The 16,952-nt window shown below is 39.3% G+C and overlaps 1 protein-coding gene across 5 annotated transcripts in view; it reads left to right on the plus strand.

Moving 5' to 3' along the window:
- The window catches only part of FLRT2 (fibronectin leucine rich transmembrane protein 2), a 99,528-nt gene that overhangs the window by 22,503 nt on the left and 60,073 nt on the right, over nt 1-16,952 (plus strand). For 2 of the 5 annotated variants that reach the window (XR_013386671.1, XR_013386673.1), the window contains one exon: nt 8,484-10,567. The exons of the other annotated variants lie outside the window; for them this stretch is intronic. The gene's annotated coding sequence lies outside the window, so the exon portion shown is untranslated. Of the gene's footprint in view, nt 1-8,483; nt 10,568-16,952 lie in introns of those variants that run through there. 5 annotated transcript variants of the gene reach the window in all.

Here is a 16,952-nt window from a genome sequence, read left to right on the forward strand (position 1 = left end):
CCTTTTGGTTTATGGCAGGATTTGGAAGGCTGATTGTGAAACCTTTGGTGTGAGGGAGTAATTTCAGTAATCCTTCCTAGAGGTCGAAACTCTACAAGTCTAACAAGTCTTGTTTTCTCTTTTATCTGATGTGTCTGCCATTCATTAAGTTCCTGGAAATTTACCAGTATAACCACCCGAATCTAGTTTTGGAGGACTACAGAGGTGTAAAGGCATTTTTTGATGCCAGGCTCAGGATTTGACTCTCATGTTTAATTTTTACTGTGGTATTCTTTCAAATTAAAGGCGTCTAGCCTCAACACATACAGCAGATAAGGCAGAGAAAACTTAGTGGCCACCTTCCATCTGGTGGTTCTTTTCTTCTGATTCAAGTAAGCTTGTATGGGTGTCTGCCTTAGTCATTGCTATGAAATGCACACCGCTCTCCTTTGCAGCCCTCAGACAGAAAAAAAAAAAAAAAAAAAAAAAAAAGGATAGAATGGATAATGAGGCTGTAAAAGTTTATTGGCCAAGAAACATGAAATCAGGACAAAATGTGATAATCAAATCGCCTTAGAATGCAAATAGTGTATTTAGTAGTGGCCAACTTTTAAATGCTTGCCCCCAATATTCCACATGTGCTCTCGCACTTGCTCACTCTGTTTGTCTGCCTCTCTTTCTCTGTGATACCAATAGGATCATCAGAGTCATTTCTCCTTGTTGAACCCCTTGGGACGACAACTGTCTAATTCATATTTTCACCCCAGTTCCAACACTAGTCGGCTATAAAGTTAGGGATTCAACACATTGTAGTGGAAGGCAAGAAGGAATCAGAGGAGGAGGGGGAAAGAAAGAACGATAGAGGAAAAAGGGGGAGGGGGAAGGGAGATTTTAGTTTACCTCCAACAGGTGATTATGAATAATTTTGTTGATGGTGGTGGTTCTGCACTATAATTTTCAAAAAGGACAGAATCTTTTGTCCTATTGAATAAGTTGTGTAGCAGATGACTTTTGTAGTGCATTGAAACTCAGCTCTACCCACGTGCTTGACACAGTCATCCAAATTACTATACAAACAGAATAGATTCAGTTTTATATTCATCAGCTTATAGGGTAGGGCACCTACTTTTCAAACATGATGTTGAGGGTTTAAACTGGAAAGAAAAGCTCATCAGAAGTAGAAAGTCAGGCCTCTCTTCTCTTTTCATTCTCATATAGAAGAAAGGAGAACACATTTTATTTTATTCTTTTCCAAAGTACTTAACTTCCCTATAAAAGGGCTTCATTTTACTCTGCAGGACACTACAAAAATTAGTTTAAAAAAGATGCATGATTGAGTCAGCAAAGAATAACTATTTTTTTGAAGTCCCAGATACCAGAAAGTTCCAAGTGCCAGTTTAGTTTAGTCTTCTTGAGGGATTTAAATAAACTGTCATCTTGCGAAAGGAAAAAAAAAAAAATCACTGCAGAAGACAAACATTTGTCAGTGAGTGGTCACAGGCTGCAAATGCCCTTTCTACAGCATAGAAGTATTATGTGCTTCATTTCCTGAAATATTAGTGCAGCTAAGAAATACAGTCCAGGATGTACAATATTTTCATTTTTTTTTCTGAAGCTTGCCGGCGGCCTACAGAGGTCTCTGAGGTCCTATCAGACTGCGTCTTTGCTGCTTGAATACCTTCTTGAATCCTCCACCCCTTTCCTTAACTGAAAGCTGGCATTCCAATTAAAGCTGACAATGAATTCAGTGCATTTAATCGAGCTGAGAATGCCTCCCTTGTAAAAATTGTGGTATTTCTACTTGATCCATTATTTGTAAAATTCAATTCATTGGCTTTGACCAAAACAGTCAGCATTGTGAATAGGAGTGTCATGTTTGACCTGATCCAAGGAATGGTTATGTCTTTGTAGCCATTTCTTTCTGAATGTAAAAACAGAGAACTGCTGCTGTGAATTTCAATACATTTGGCCTGGTGAAGAGAACAGTACCGTGTCACTACAGGATGCTGGTAAGGTGATTCTGAGGTTCTTTTCCCCTGAAGGCGGCTGCCGAGCTGTATGGCGGTGTCAGAGGTGGCGCTGTCATGAGCCAGCCCCACAGTCCTCACCCCCTGGGTATACATCACACCCTGCAGAAGGCACTGATGTAGAGTAAAGCCCTATAACATCATCTAATAATGCCTGTCTAATGGAGATAGGCATCATTCTGGTAATGTAATTGTGGTCCTTAGACACTTGCAAGTTAGAAATTTGATTTTACTCTTTGTGTAAAAGCTATCTTTATTGAAAGGGAAAGATGGAAAGTTTACAGGTGGCAAGGTATTGAAGGCTTTTCATATCGAAAGTCACAGTAGATTCAGATCCTGATGGAAGGGGCCAAAGGAGGTGGGCAGCCCTCCTAATTTTGCTGTGCCTTCAGAAATGAACTAGTCACTGTGTGTTAGAATATGCCCAGATTCCTACAAGACACCACAGATCGGCGACGTAACTATTTCTCCCCTAGCTGAAAATCTTAAAATGAACCTGGTAAGAAGAGGACAAAAGTGGAGGATGCCAGCTATTGAAAACTGGAAAAGAAATAGCTGTTTGAACATTTAACGATTAGAGGGAGAAAATAAGTGTTAAGATTTAGACATGTTGCTACTTTACATGTGAGATGTTAATACAATATGGATCAAAGGCATATAACTAAGAAATTGACCATTAAGTTGATAAATTCAGTCTTGTGAATATAGATTCTTTGTACTTAAAAATGTCTGGAATATGCATATAATTCTCTTAAAATTAAAGCAATAATATAGGCAGTGCTGTCTGGACATTTAAGCTGTCCTCAAAGTTTGGTATTCTAGAGACATTTTTATAGATTTTATCTGCAATATTTGCCAGTTTGAGAGAAGGCCCACTGGGTTGTTGAAAATTAAGTATACAAGGGTAAGTGCAATGTGCAGAAATTTCATTGGCAAGAGCTTTATTACAATAAAGCTTATTAACCTTTTGACAAGCTCTAGCCTACATCCCAAACACCCTGCTTTCTTACACTAATTTTTACCTACAAGTGGCACTGCACTCTTTGCAAAAAGCTGGTGATAAAATTCTACTGGGAAAATGTCTTAATTTAAAAATGGAATTGTAGCCTGAGCTTGGTCTGAGAACCACACGTCCTTTGGACAGAATCTTATTTTCAACCCAGTTAGGTTGCACATACCTTCCTCTGCAGAGATGCCTTTCTACCTAGACAAAGTAGCAGAAAATGGTTAAGCTAGCCCTGAGGCCAGACACCTTGGGTTCAAATCCCATCTCTTCTTTGTTACTTGATGCCTTAGACAAGTTACCAAGTTGCTGTGCCTTAGTTTTCTTATGTGCAGCAAGGAGATAATGTCTACCTTATAAGGTTGTCGAGGAGATGTTATGAGTTGACACTTACAATGTGCTCAGAACAGGGCCTGGTGTGTAGTATATGCACATTAAATATTAGCTCTTTATATTACCTATAAACAGTGCTTTACTAGCACAAATTTTGTACCAGTTGAAATCATCTAGTAAACAACTCTGTGAACTCTTATTTTCAAAGTGATAAACTTAAAGAAAAAGCACAAGACCCTGTTACTCAATTGGAAGCTAAAGTCATGACTAATTTACAGTGTTTTTTTTTTAAGCTCTTTTTAAATTAGGTAGCTACATTATTAGTTTCCAGCTACCTTGAGAGCAGTGTGTGTATCAGATTCCTCTTGTAATACCTCCATAGCTCCTAACCAAGTATTGAATGAAATCTGCTTTAGACTTACATTATGAATGTTAGGTTTTATGAGTAGAATACCTCGATTTTCTGAACGGAGATAGACTTGATTGTGTCCCTACACAGACCCAGAGATCTATAAAAACAACAGCAAACTAAAAAGAAACTTCTCTTCTTCTTCTTCTTCTTTTTTTTTTTTTTTGTTTGTTTCGGTATAGTGCAAATTCATATTAGACGATGCTGATTGTACAAATAGTTAATCTGGGATGTGTTTTAGAAAGTTAAGGAGGTAATGGGCATCTATAAAAAAGTCTCTTGCGATGTTCTAAGCACAGAGCATAAGAATAATGAACCCTCCATGTAGTCTGTTTTGATCTTGGAATATATATGTCCTGTGCACGTATGTGTTTTCATTTGGGTTATGAAATAGTTATTTTGCAAACAAGAGACAAAGGGTTCTCATTCCCCACGCCCCCTGAGTTATACTCAGTTTTTCCAGGGAAATTGTGTTTCCACTCTACATTATTTATCCTTGCTTAAAAAGTTAATTTTCAAAACAAGTAAATGAGAACAGGTAGAGAAAACAAAGTGGGGGATTGCCGGGGTGTGTGGAGGGGAAGTCAGAGTCATGGGCGGGTGCTTAGCTGATTTTAATGAGAAGCCAAGCAACGACCGATGTTCCTGGATAAATGTCGATATGCATTATTAAGTGAAACAGTGGTAAAATATAGACTGTCAGAAGCATTTTTCTTCTGGAGACATGGGGAGAATTGAAATGCACTTTCAAAGGAGACATCTCTTTCAGTGTTTCTTCAATCATTTTCTGTTTGAAGCTTTAATTACAGTGCTGCTTGCTACCTAATGCTTTCAGTTTAAAATCACATCACAAAAGGGGAAGATGCAATTGCTTAGAAGAACAGCAGCCATAGCAAAAGCTTCGAGGTGTTTATCCACCGGGGAGTTCCCTCTTCATGATTCCTTTAGAGATCCACATTGTGTTTTTGGAATGCTTTTGTATCCTGCATATCGGACACAAGGTTTCTTTAGAGTAATTGCTGTGATATTGCTATTGCCGGAGCAGATAATAACCTTCAGGAAATAATGTTTCCTGAAATAAAGGAACTGTTTATTCCCACACTCTCTTCTCAGGATAGGGTAATGCGGGTGGCTAGTGGCTTCCTAAGAGGGCAGTATCCTAATCAAAGGAGCCTGTATTTAAATTAGAGATCTAGACCTAGATATGGTCAGATGAATACACATAGGAGCACATACAGACACCCGGATCTGTACTTATCTACACGTATCCCCACCTATTCGTGCATTTATAACTGTCATAATCACTCATGCTGAAGAATCTGTTATTCACCTGGTCAACTTATACTCGGAACATGTGCTGAGCCTAGGGTGGCAGGGGCACAGAGGACTCAGCCTCTTCCGCAAGTTGCTCTTGGCCTGGAGGTGGACAGACAGGGGAGCAAGTATCATAACCTGAGATGGTAGGTGGGTGTAAGCAGTGGCTTAATAAGCAAGTAAAAGTGAGCTTCCTTTCCACTCTGGGTCCCTGGGAAGGCTCCAGGAGGAAGTGACCTTTGAGCTGATCTTTGATGAAAGAATATGGCTTAGCTAAGCAGATAAGCAGCAAACGGTCTAGCAGGAGCGGTGTCTAATCACTTCAGGGCTAAATTGACACCAAAATGAATATGAGCTCTTTTGTTTCCAAATAGTTCTGATGTTCTTTGAATACATCATTCTCAACTGCCCAGAGGAAGGGGCGTCAGGGAGCCAGACCACTGTTGCTTGCAGTAAATTATAGCCAATTTGCATTATGTGAAATATATACGTACCAATGACCTAAATAAAACCCTTTATAAAGCTCTTTTATGATCCGCCCCTCCGTTTCTTTTTTTACCTCAGGGCAGTTTAGCATGTTAGAGGAATCAGATCATTATTTTTCAGGTAAGGAAAGGAAGATTCATAGTCGTCATCTCCCTTGCGTGAGGTCACCTGGTTCAGTTTCCCTGCAGTGCTGTTCCTGGGACTCAGGGCTGGAACCCAGGTCTGCGCTGCCCTGGCCACCCTGAGGATAGATGGCAGGTTCCAGGTTAGGTCCAAGATCCTGGGATCCCCTGCATTGGCCGCATTTCCTCAGTGGTTTTCCTCAATCATTAGTCACTAGTGATGCATAACAGGTTAGCATTAGTCAGCGGGCCTGTCTTGATCGCTCTCACTTCGTGTAAAATTGGCAAGGCTTTCTCTCTGTTTCAGGAAGCCCATAGGATTTGAGCAAAAAAATGTTGACTTTCTCATAGCTCTGCCAGGTCCGGTTCCCTTCTCCCCCCAGGAATTTAAACAAATCTCTTAATACTGCATCATCATTTCCGTACTTCAAAGTATATCTGCCAGACAGACCTTGTCTGTTCTAGCTCTGACTCTTCAGGAATGGATACGCTTCTTTCTTTCTTTCTTTCTTTCTTTCTTTCTTTCTTTCTTTCTTTCTTTCTTTCTTTCTTTCTATTGTTGTTTATCTACTACCTGTGGACTTACACCCACCTGGGGGGAATGATTTTGATTTTCCTCATTTGTGCAGGTGAGCCAGTGTGACTGTACAATTCATTGAAACTAAGTCCGGAATGAGAAAGTATTGAGGAGAAAAAAAAAAAAAAACACCTTAACCTATAAAAATTAAAAATGATATCACACAAGAAGGGACTGCCTCCTAATAGTCTTCACATGTAAAATCTGTGCTCTGGAATGAGGAATTTGTAACGGCTTAGGAAAAAAAAAAAAAAAGAGTTGATCATAGGAAAAAAAAAAGTTGAGAGATGCTATACGTACCAATGCGACTAGTCTCCCTGATTTTGGATTCTGTGACACTTGTGAGAAATCAAAAAAAAAAAAAAAAAAAAGAATATTCTTTTCTCTCTTTTTTTCCCCTACAATTAAGATCTTTTTGACTAAGAAAAAATGCAGAAGAGCAATTACTCCGTTACTTTAATTACTCTCCTAATTATAACGATAACCTTGTCACATTATCATAATTCCCCAAACAGAAAATGCAAGCTCCAAATTGCACCAATATTTGGTAATTTTACCTTGTTAACAGCTCACTGTCAGTTTGTAGAGCACTAAATTTTCCCCCATTACCTTTCAGTAGCATGGTGTCTATTTTTTCTTTCTTTTTTTTTTCTTTGCCTCCGAAAATGATGTTACATTCTGTAGAGCACGTTTGTGTTCCACCACCCCATAATTTGAATGCAACTTTTTAACAGCTCCTCACAGCTTCCAAAGCTATCTCTGGAGCAGTCTGTAATTCTCCCCTGGCTGTTTGATGGTGACGGGAGCTGTGCATGTATCCGGAGAGAGGAGAGCACAGCCTGGGGTGAAAAGTAGCTATTTATCAAGGTATCTTACGATCTCAGTTTATGTTGTTGTAAAACGTTACTGTGCATGTTCTATGAGATTATATCCACTAGAAATTTGTCAGCCGTTGTCAACATACTGTGAGGAATAAGGACATGCATTCTTCTAGTCGACTTAATTTTAGTCTGCGTTTCTTTGCCCTCGTTTTCAAAGAGACGGACTACCAGGGACAGTTGCTTGATGGGACCATCTGTTAGATTGTGAATTGTGCAGAGCGAATGCTGCAATTCTACTTGAACACTCACAGAACCCTGGCAGGTAGACAACTAGGCGTCCTGATGCATGAGTCTTGCCTGCGTGGACATTCTCCCTCCGTTATTACAGCAGGTGATATTACTGACAACCAATAAAGTTGCAGAATGGCCGCCTGGTTTATAATGATAATGTAGGGGTGAGATAAAATAGATTCATAACAGAAGTCTTTCCAAGTAGAATGGTAAATTTCCCTTATTTTAAAATGTATAATACTGTAGCCCTGAAAATCATTTGTTCTTTCAACAGCCTCAGCCTTTGGTAAAATTATGGAATCATGAGGGTGGCTGATATTGTTGTCTTTGTATTTTATTGTTGTCTGCCTTCAGTGCTCTTAAAATTCCAGAACTCCCCATTTTTACTTATCTGGGACATCATTTTTTGGTCTTCATTTTTCCCCCCAGTTCTCAAGCTCCTACCAATAAAACCAGTCTTGAGATAAACTGAAAACTCATTCCCACTATAGGGAATATAACTGCCATCATTGCTAAAGGTTACTTTTTTAAAAAGTATTTACATTTTTAAAACTATGAGTAAAGCCTTGGGCTAAATATAAGTAGTTTCTGAAGTGGAATGTTTGGCAGCTTCTGAACAACTAACTGGGAAGAGGGTTCATGGGAGGAAAGGCATTGTTTCCTATTGAAAGTTCACTGGACACCTGGTCAGATTCTTAAATTCATCAGACTCACTCAGGTCTTCAAAAGGATATTTCATTTTGCACAGCTGTAGACATTTCTGAAATTCTAACCCAACGTAATTGGAATGTTATGTTAAAAAGTTAAACTTCTTTAATGATTCCTGTGTTTCCCAGGGGGACGTCTGGCAGTTGGTATCAAGAAAACCAGAGTTGAGTGCAATCTCTACCACTTTTTGGGTTTTGAAGATCTAATGCAGGTTATTTGGTTTTCTACAAGTACAGTCTCCTTCTCTGTTAACTGAGGTTCATAATACCCACTCAAGACTTGTTCTGAACATTATCAGTTGAGATGCTATTAAGTAGTGGAGAGAGGGAGAGAATAGACGGGTATGACACATCAGATAGTTTATAGCTGGTTCCAACTTGACCCACTGTTATTATTATTTTTTTTTAATCCAGATACAAGATACCTAATTTATTTCATAAATGTCTTGAAGACTATGATGCTCATGGACATCAATTATTTTCGTGTTCTTTAAGACATTCTTCAGGCAACAACAGTTCAATAACAGGAAAGAATGGCATCACAGGATTGCATCATGTTCTTCAAAATGAAATCTATTGATGGTTGAACAGTATAAACAACAAGGAACATAAATGGTCAGAAGGACCCAAGGGAAACAGGCCAATGAAATTAAACAAAGGAAATTTTATACTGTAAGGAGAAATCAATGGGTTGCAACAGAACCCTGCATGAAGGGACAGAGCTCTTGAGTCCCAGACCTAGAGGCAGTTGAGAACCCGTGTGGAGTAAAGCCTGAGCTTTTTGGTTTCCTTTTGTGAGGCTATTTTCACAGTGTTAAATATAAAAAGAAATAATAAATAAATGTATTTTAAATCTATTTTTTCTTACATAAAATTAGACATCCACTGGCATCTATAACATATACACTCCTTAAAGAGAAGAAACACATATCAGTTTTTGAGAATTACAGTTTTCTAGACACTGTTGCCTTACTCTATTTAATCTTTCCAGAAGGCTTATCAATTATGAATTGTGATGGTTGTCCCAAATAATATCACACTGTCGCCAGGGCCACACAATGAGGAAGCGATGAGATTGGAATGGGACCAGCTGTACCTGACTCCAGAGTCTGTGCTATTTAACAAATAGCAGATGCATTGAATGCCATCTCCCTATCCAAGTCCTACTTTTTGTGACTGACGTGTTTCAGATCTTCTGTAATCTCCAGACCTCAATACTTAAATGTGACCCGAGAAAAGAAAACCAAAAAAAAAGAGCGGACTTCTCTTGAAAAAAAAAAAAAAAAGTTAAATGGCTTAGGTGGAGAGTATGGATGTATCTGGTATTTATTTGTACATAATAGCTAATAATTGACTTTGAATCCCAGTAAAGACATTGGAGTTCAACTCTGCATTGGAGTTGAAAGGGAGATGATGTAAAAACCTTAGCATAAAAAAGCCATGAAAAAAAGTAGTCCTACATGTGGTACTCAAAAGGGCAGCTGGAAGTCAGGGCACTGATACTCTTCCATAAGATGATATTTATCAGAGGAAGTAAAGGACGGGCACAAGCTTTTCGGTGACTCCATTTTCAATATTTATGTGACAGAAAACCGAAGTGGCACTTGGAAAACTACACTTCTCTGCCTGTACCTGTAGAATATTATAACCAAATGGCATTTTTTTTTCATGTCTCATGAATTGATTTGGTCAATGACTCTGTATTAGTTGAGTCGGATAGATATGCTTAGAAACTTTAGCAATTTTTTTTTAAAAAAATTCACAGTGAGTAGCAATTTGGCAATGTTAAAAGTGAGATGTTTTCCTCATTTAATACAAATGGATTAACTTAGAGAAATAGAGGAAAATAAAAAATTGAATAAACAATATCTATCACTGACAACCTGAGTTAGAAACATATTTAGGTAACTAGAAGCCTAAATCATTACCTCTCCACTGGGCCAATGAAGATCACTCCAAGTATATTTATGGAGGATTTGTGTGAAGACACTTTGTCTTTGGCAAAAAGGGCTGGGGTTTGGAGTGCACCATTGAACTCATAGATAATATAAAAATAAAGTATTTGAAAGTTGGGTTCTATCATTTTCTCTGTCTTTTGTAGACCACAGAAAACTATTTTCTGTGTCTTTTGTAGACATAGGTAACACTATTACAGAAAAATATGAGTCTACCTATCATGATTGAAACATGATTGAAACAAATGATATGTAATTTAATGTAATAGTTCTTAAACTGTGCAGCTCTGCATCATCCTGCAGATCAGCTTCTTCATCTATATGATGGGGATTATAATAGTGCTGATTTCAAAGGATTTTTTGGTAGTGATCAGATGTGAGACTATATCTAAAAGTGATTTGTAAGTTGAAGGGTACTATTCATGTGTAAGTCCTGGTGGTGATTATTATGGGGTAGTTCATACTTTAAGTGCTATTTCATGTGGCCTGTCATGTCATAAGAAGTTTGTGCAGTAATAAATGTATTTCCTTTGGTTTCACTAATTTCCTGTTTCATATTTCCTGTATAATCATGAGTTAGTTCTCACATGGAATCTTGGCTCTACCAAAAAGCAAGCAATTTAATTTTATAATTCAATCAAGGCTTGGAGATTTTTAAAATGTTACTTCCTCAATATTAAAGGGAATTCAAACTCCTGAATTAATGGGTATATAATTTTATATTTATATAATATAATTTATATATTTATATAATATTAAAAGAGAAGCTGTTGAACATACACCAGTCATTTTATAGTAAGAAGGAGAGATGAAATTAATCACGAGATCCCTGGTTTTATCTTATCTCTATCTTGCCATTTATATGACAGTAAGAAGAGAGTAGTGGAGTTATTAACTATAGCAGTTAGTAGAAACACAATTAATAATATATATAAGAGTCAAGGTATAAAGCCATAGAAATCCTAGAGTTTATTTTTTTTACAGTAAACTCTACCCCAACATGGGCTCGAACTCATGACCCTAAGATTGAGAGTCACATGCTCTACTGATTGAGCCAGCCAGGCACCCCCCCCCCCCGAGTTTTCTTTTAAACTAGACTTCCATTTCTGTCACTTCTATCCCTTTCAGGGATCTTAGGAAAATGTGAATGAAATATCCTGTTTTAAAAACTGCTTTTGTTTGTTTGTCTCTGGGGGCTTTTTTTTGGGGGGGGGATGGTACAGGATGAGGATAATGAAAATCTTCTTGATCCAAATGACATGCAGTCTGGGGTGTCATATATTGTTTTTGCATAGGAAGAATGATATTAATACCTCCAGTATGTATAGAGTCAAAAAATAGCTTTTGTCATAATATCTATTGCATGCTGTTCCTTTTCTCATAAGAAATCTGTCACCTTCATTTTAAGTTAAAATGTGAATATGAGACAAGTGGATTCTGCAGTTGTTTTAGTGGGCTGGATGTAAAAATAATGATCTTGATGGAGCTATTCAGAGTATTATGTAGCCTCTGGAACCCCAGTAGTTTCTTAATCCTATTAATAGGAATAGTATCAGCTCTCCAATACATACATGACCAGTGACCAAATTTCTTTATTTTTAAAATTTTCAAATGATTTCAGGAACCATGTACTTGGGGATGCATTAAGGTGTATATGCTTGAGAGTTCTTGTGCTCAGGTTATTGGTTTTAAAATACAGATTGTTAGCGTTTTAAAAAGTTGCTATTTTGGGGTTGTCATGCTTAAAAGACATTTGGAAATAGCATTAAAAAATACTCCTACATTGAAAGAGCTGTTGCAAGTCATGAGGGAAAATGTGCTTGACATGACACTGATGTATTCGTACCTATTGAATCCATGGGTCCTTGGGAAGGTTTAGAGCCTATAATGGAATTTATTACAAAATGCCAACCAACAGGCCATATCTTAGGGGGGAAAAAAGTCTTTTTTTTTTATTAATCCTCCGGACAGAAACTTCACTGCTTGTGGAGTGCTTTTAATAGAGGATGAATAAGCAAAATGCACCAATTTGTGTAAGATTTTCCTCCACCTCCAACCATTAGAATAAGAAAGATGGGTCTTTGCCCCCTGCCACATCTAGGCCATGCTGACAGGTGAACCAGAGTAGGAAAACCACAAATGGAGGGAAATTTGCAAATGCCACTGTGCCAATAGTTTCCTGATGAAGTATCTTGATTATTTACTCGATGGAGACTGGAAGACAAGGGAGGGTATGATTGGCTAGAGATCCACTTTCATATTGGCACTTGCCTAATTCCTTCTGGTTGGAAGCCTTCAAGAGGGCGCATGAGCCAATTATAATTTCTAGATGTGTTTGTCGCGGGGGGTGTGGTGGGGGGGGGAGTCAGTGCTGTGGACTGAGCACCCTGATGAGCCATGCATGGTCAGGGGAGATAGTATTCAATGGATGATGACTGGGTCGGATTGTAGAAACTTTCAAGGGAAAGTTTCATTGAGAGATAAATGTAACAGATTCTTACTCCATTCAAGACTGAAATCAAAGTTCGCTGTCCAAGAATAAAATGGCTTTTTAAAAGAATCCAGGGATCATCCTGATTTTCAACCCATAAGATAACACTTGGTAAATTCTCAAGGCGAATCCTACAGGAGCCATTCTTACCACTCTATGAATGTGTGTGTGTGTGTGTGTGTGTGTGTGTGTGTGTAAGAGAGAGAGAGAGAGAGAGAAGTTTCTGGTGAAAGCATTTTGGAAAATGCAGTATTTGGTATTGTTCAGTTAGCTGATCCAAGTATGTAGTTAAAATACACAGGGTTGATATCCCTGGACTACTTGCATCCAAAGAAAATGTCATCTGGTGGCCGAAAAACAATCTCAGTATTGGGCCCTATCAAATCTTTGGCCTGAATAAAAAGGAACATATCCCTTCCATGTATCGGCTTCCCAGGAATGAAGCAAGTGTAAGTACTTTTCAATTAGGTCATTTGTGAATTAGTCATTATGACACAACAACAACAACACAGTCTGTTTCTGCCAGATGAAAGGTAATCCAGTGCAGAACTTTCAAACGGTATTCATATTTGTGTTGTGACTGAAAAGTAATGAAAATAGTTTCCACAGGTCATGCAGAACTTCTCATGATTCAACCAGTATTGTTGAAAGTTGCAGGAAGGACACATTTATTGGAACCTATTTAAGTGAAAAATGTGATGAAGCCTGTGCTGAGGGGCCAATTTTTTTTTTTTTTCTCCCACAGCAGCTGGGCCAGGGAAGGAGTGTGCAAATACATCCAATAAATTGGGAGCAGAATTGTGGATTTGAGCTTTACAGAAGTAGTAGAACCAATTCAGCTCCCACATGGACATGGGGACATGTCCACTCAGAACTCTGTGGGCACCTGCACGGTGGTGTGAACATCACAGTATTCCCACCACTGGCATGGTGCCTGCACATAATAGACACTCCAAAGGTATTTAGAAGCTCTAAGTTTCCTTCTATACTGTTCCTGTTATACTAAAATGGTGGTTTCTAGGAAAACAGACACTATATACCATGGGTGCGTTTGCCCTATTGCCATATTGCGTGGATTAAGAGTGTGAATTCTGGAGCCAGACTGTTTGGACTCAGACCTCAATTCTCTGCCACTGCAGAGAAGTATGTAGAAGACTGACTGGACAAGCTTCTTTATCACCCTGCCCCAGGATCCTGCCGTGTACAATGCACGTACTCATAGTACCTACTCATGGAGTTGCTGTTAGGATTGAATGTGTTAGTATCTGCAAAGAATGGAGCCTAGAACAAAGTAAATAACTTGTTCAGTGAATTTTGTTTTCCTCTAAAGATCAAGGGAATGCTTATTTATCAGCTTCTGTGAACAACGTGGGTTACCCTCCCCTCCGCCTCCCCAGCAGGTGATTAGAGAAGGCTTGAACCAGAGCTGCTATGCCAAGAGTCTTACCACTTATTTGGAAATTAGTCATCCATGTTCTCCTTGTGGTTGGTCCCTTGAGAATTTGGCCCCTTCCTTGTTTCATAATGGGATAAATACGGATGGGATGGTGAAATCAGGACCTTGTTGACTTGGGAGAAGGAGGTGCAGGGGGAAGAGCACGAGCCCGTGCGACAAGGCACACGGCTTCATTCTAGTTCCCTGCTAGGCAAGTCACTCTGTTTCTCATTGAGTAGGAGGGCCCTGCTTGGGCAATCGAAGGGGTTATTATATGCATGAGCACTGAAATTAAAAGATGATTGGAAAACCTTAATGACCGTGTGTGAGGCACTGATAGACCAAGACAACAGTCATTGCTAGGTGTATTTCCAAATTAATTTAACTTCGCTCGCCTTATATAATGTGAATGGGGATTTTCCTTAAACATGGGCTCATGTTCAGAAGACTTGGTGCAGCTCTGGACCAGAGGGGAGGGGCACACACACACAAAAAAAAAAGGTGATTCAGCTCTATACTCAGTTTCTTTTGTCTTTATACCCACTGTTTCCTTCGTCTTTTCTTCTTCCTTTCCATAAATCTTGTCTGGGACCCAGTGACCCTATCACGCCTCCTCTGCTCTCTGTGGAGCCCCACCTTGGCTGCTCTCACCTCTCATTCTTGGGCTACTCATCTTTCTCCTGTCAGTTACATAATCTCTTGAAACCCAGTTTCATGGTCTGTGAAATGGAGCAGAGGTCAAGAGACATGGTATGTAAGTGCCTGGTATACTTTAGCTGCCCCTCCCTGCCTCTTACTCTGTTAAAGATTAGCAGATCAGTCTTTTATCTTAGAAATTCCAACTATGATACCAACTGATCAGTAAACACTTTTATGATAAATAGCTAACATTTTAACAGTAATTTCCTGGCAACTACACTCCTTTGAAAAAGAGGGACTGTATCATGATGGACCTGTGGGGACACTGGGCAAATGAGTGAAGACTGTGGGGCACAAGGAGGCACTTTGGCCACTATTGGTGATGACTGTAGTGCCTTTGAGCACTGCTTTGGGATTTCTAGAAAGAGAAGAACTCTGCCCAAGGTGGCTCTGTCATGACCACGCATCCTTGGCAGCTGACCATCTTTCGTTAAGGCTACCAGTGACAGTCAGTACAGGCTTCCTTTTTCTAGTCTGGGATGGAGTGAAGGGGAAATGTGAGCCTCTCTGGTTCCCTGGGTTGACCAGAGACATAAATGACAGTAGGAGCAACAAGGAGCCCAGAACCCAGCGTGGAGTCCTCTGTGCTGGGACCATGGAACTGGGGCAGGGCAAGGACAGCACAGGCAAGAGATCATTCCCTGCACCAAACATCACACTGGAGGCATTCAGCTTGTCCCTTGGGGAGGAATGTTGGAGAAAGGGAGACATTAGGAGCCAGGCCATTGCCACTGCACTTGAGAGTTCTGATAAAAAAAAGTCTGCAGACGGTCACAGTAGGAAATGTGTTTTAAGAATTTCAGATGAGGTTTGTTTTGTCCCCAAGCCCTCTGGTTACCATGGTTTGTTGGGGTTTTTATCAGAGCTACTGAAAAATACATTTCTGAAGTGATGTCATGAAAGCATTCTTTTTTCTCGGCTTTTGGGGAGATTTTGCATTAGCAATAAAAATGCTCGCAAGTGCTGTCGGTACCAAGATGTTTTCTCTTAAAAGTTCTGGTCAGTTCAATTTGGGGATCGTGCTAATTAAATGTGACAGTGAATCTCTGTGGCTTTTATAAACTGCTGGGAGGTCCATCTCATCTACCACAGTATTCTTTAAACAGGCCTTCTCCACATGGGCGTATCATCTTTCAACCGAGGAGGAAAATCAAGAGCAGAAAGTGACAAGCTGCCTTCACGCCAAATAAGACACTACCTCTGCCATCCCCCTCTCTAGCTTTTGGGATTGACAGCCATCATCCAAGGGGGGAGAGTCGTCACGTTGACACATAAATTATACCTTGACTCCTTTAAAGACCTTCTCTTGTTCTTTTTGCCAACGTTGCACTGACCAGTAGAAGTGAAAGGCCTTCGTGCTCATAGGTTTCACATTTCAACTCTAGATTAGAATCTACGTGAGGCTATTGTAAATACTCGGTAGGTACAAAAATCGCACATGTGATAATTCAACTTCTTTTTCATTTCAGGTATTAGGACTCATGGTTGTACTTTCTTACCTCAAACTGGCCACAGTGCTGGAAGCAGCTAAATGAATTCACATTTAGAGGTCAATTATTTTTTTAAGGCATTGCATGGGTATGCTTTAATTTGTACTCTTGCTCAAAGAGCAAAGAGTGAAGTGTGTGGTTTTAATGAATTCTTTATGTTTGTGTTTTCCCTTAAATTCTCATTATTTCTTTGAAAACAACTCCAGTGGTTTAATATATTCCATTTCACTTTTTAATTTTTTTCATCACACTCTATACTGAGTCTAGAGTTTAGATTTTATTTTTTATATTTCATTTTATTTTTTTAAGATTTTTATTTATTTATTCATGAGAGACACACACACACACACACAGAGAGAGAGAGAGAGAGAGGCGGAGACACAGGCAGAGGGAGAAGCAGGCTCCATGCAGGGAGCCCGATGCAGGACTTGATCCCAGGACTCCAGGATCACGCCCTGGGCCAAAGGCAGGCTCTAAACCACTGAGCCACCCAGGGATCCCTGAGTTTAGATTTTAAAGCCTTGTTTCTTCAAGTTTTTGTAAGACCTATCTCTTGAAAGTGTGTCTGTTTAGGTTTCTCAGTGATACTGTGTTTGGGTGGTATAAAGTAGTAACCGTGTGTCTTGGTCCCTGGTGATATCTGAAGGATTTGGAACCCAGAGCTTTCCTTCATCTATTTTGCTCTAGTCCAAGTGGCAAAATGGATATATTTTATTTTAGTATGGGATGCTCTCTGCTAATGTTTTTTTTTTTTTTTTTTTCCTTTGGAAGAGTACATCATTTTAACAGTCACCATGGTATTAGCTCAGGGTT

Source organism: Canis aureus, chromosome 9 (assembly GCF_053574225.1).
Source record: "Canis aureus isolate CA01 chromosome 9, VMU_Caureus_v.1.0, whole genome shotgun sequence".
Classification (NCBI taxonomy): Eukaryota; Metazoa; Chordata; class Mammalia; order Carnivora; family Canidae; genus Canis; species Canis aureus.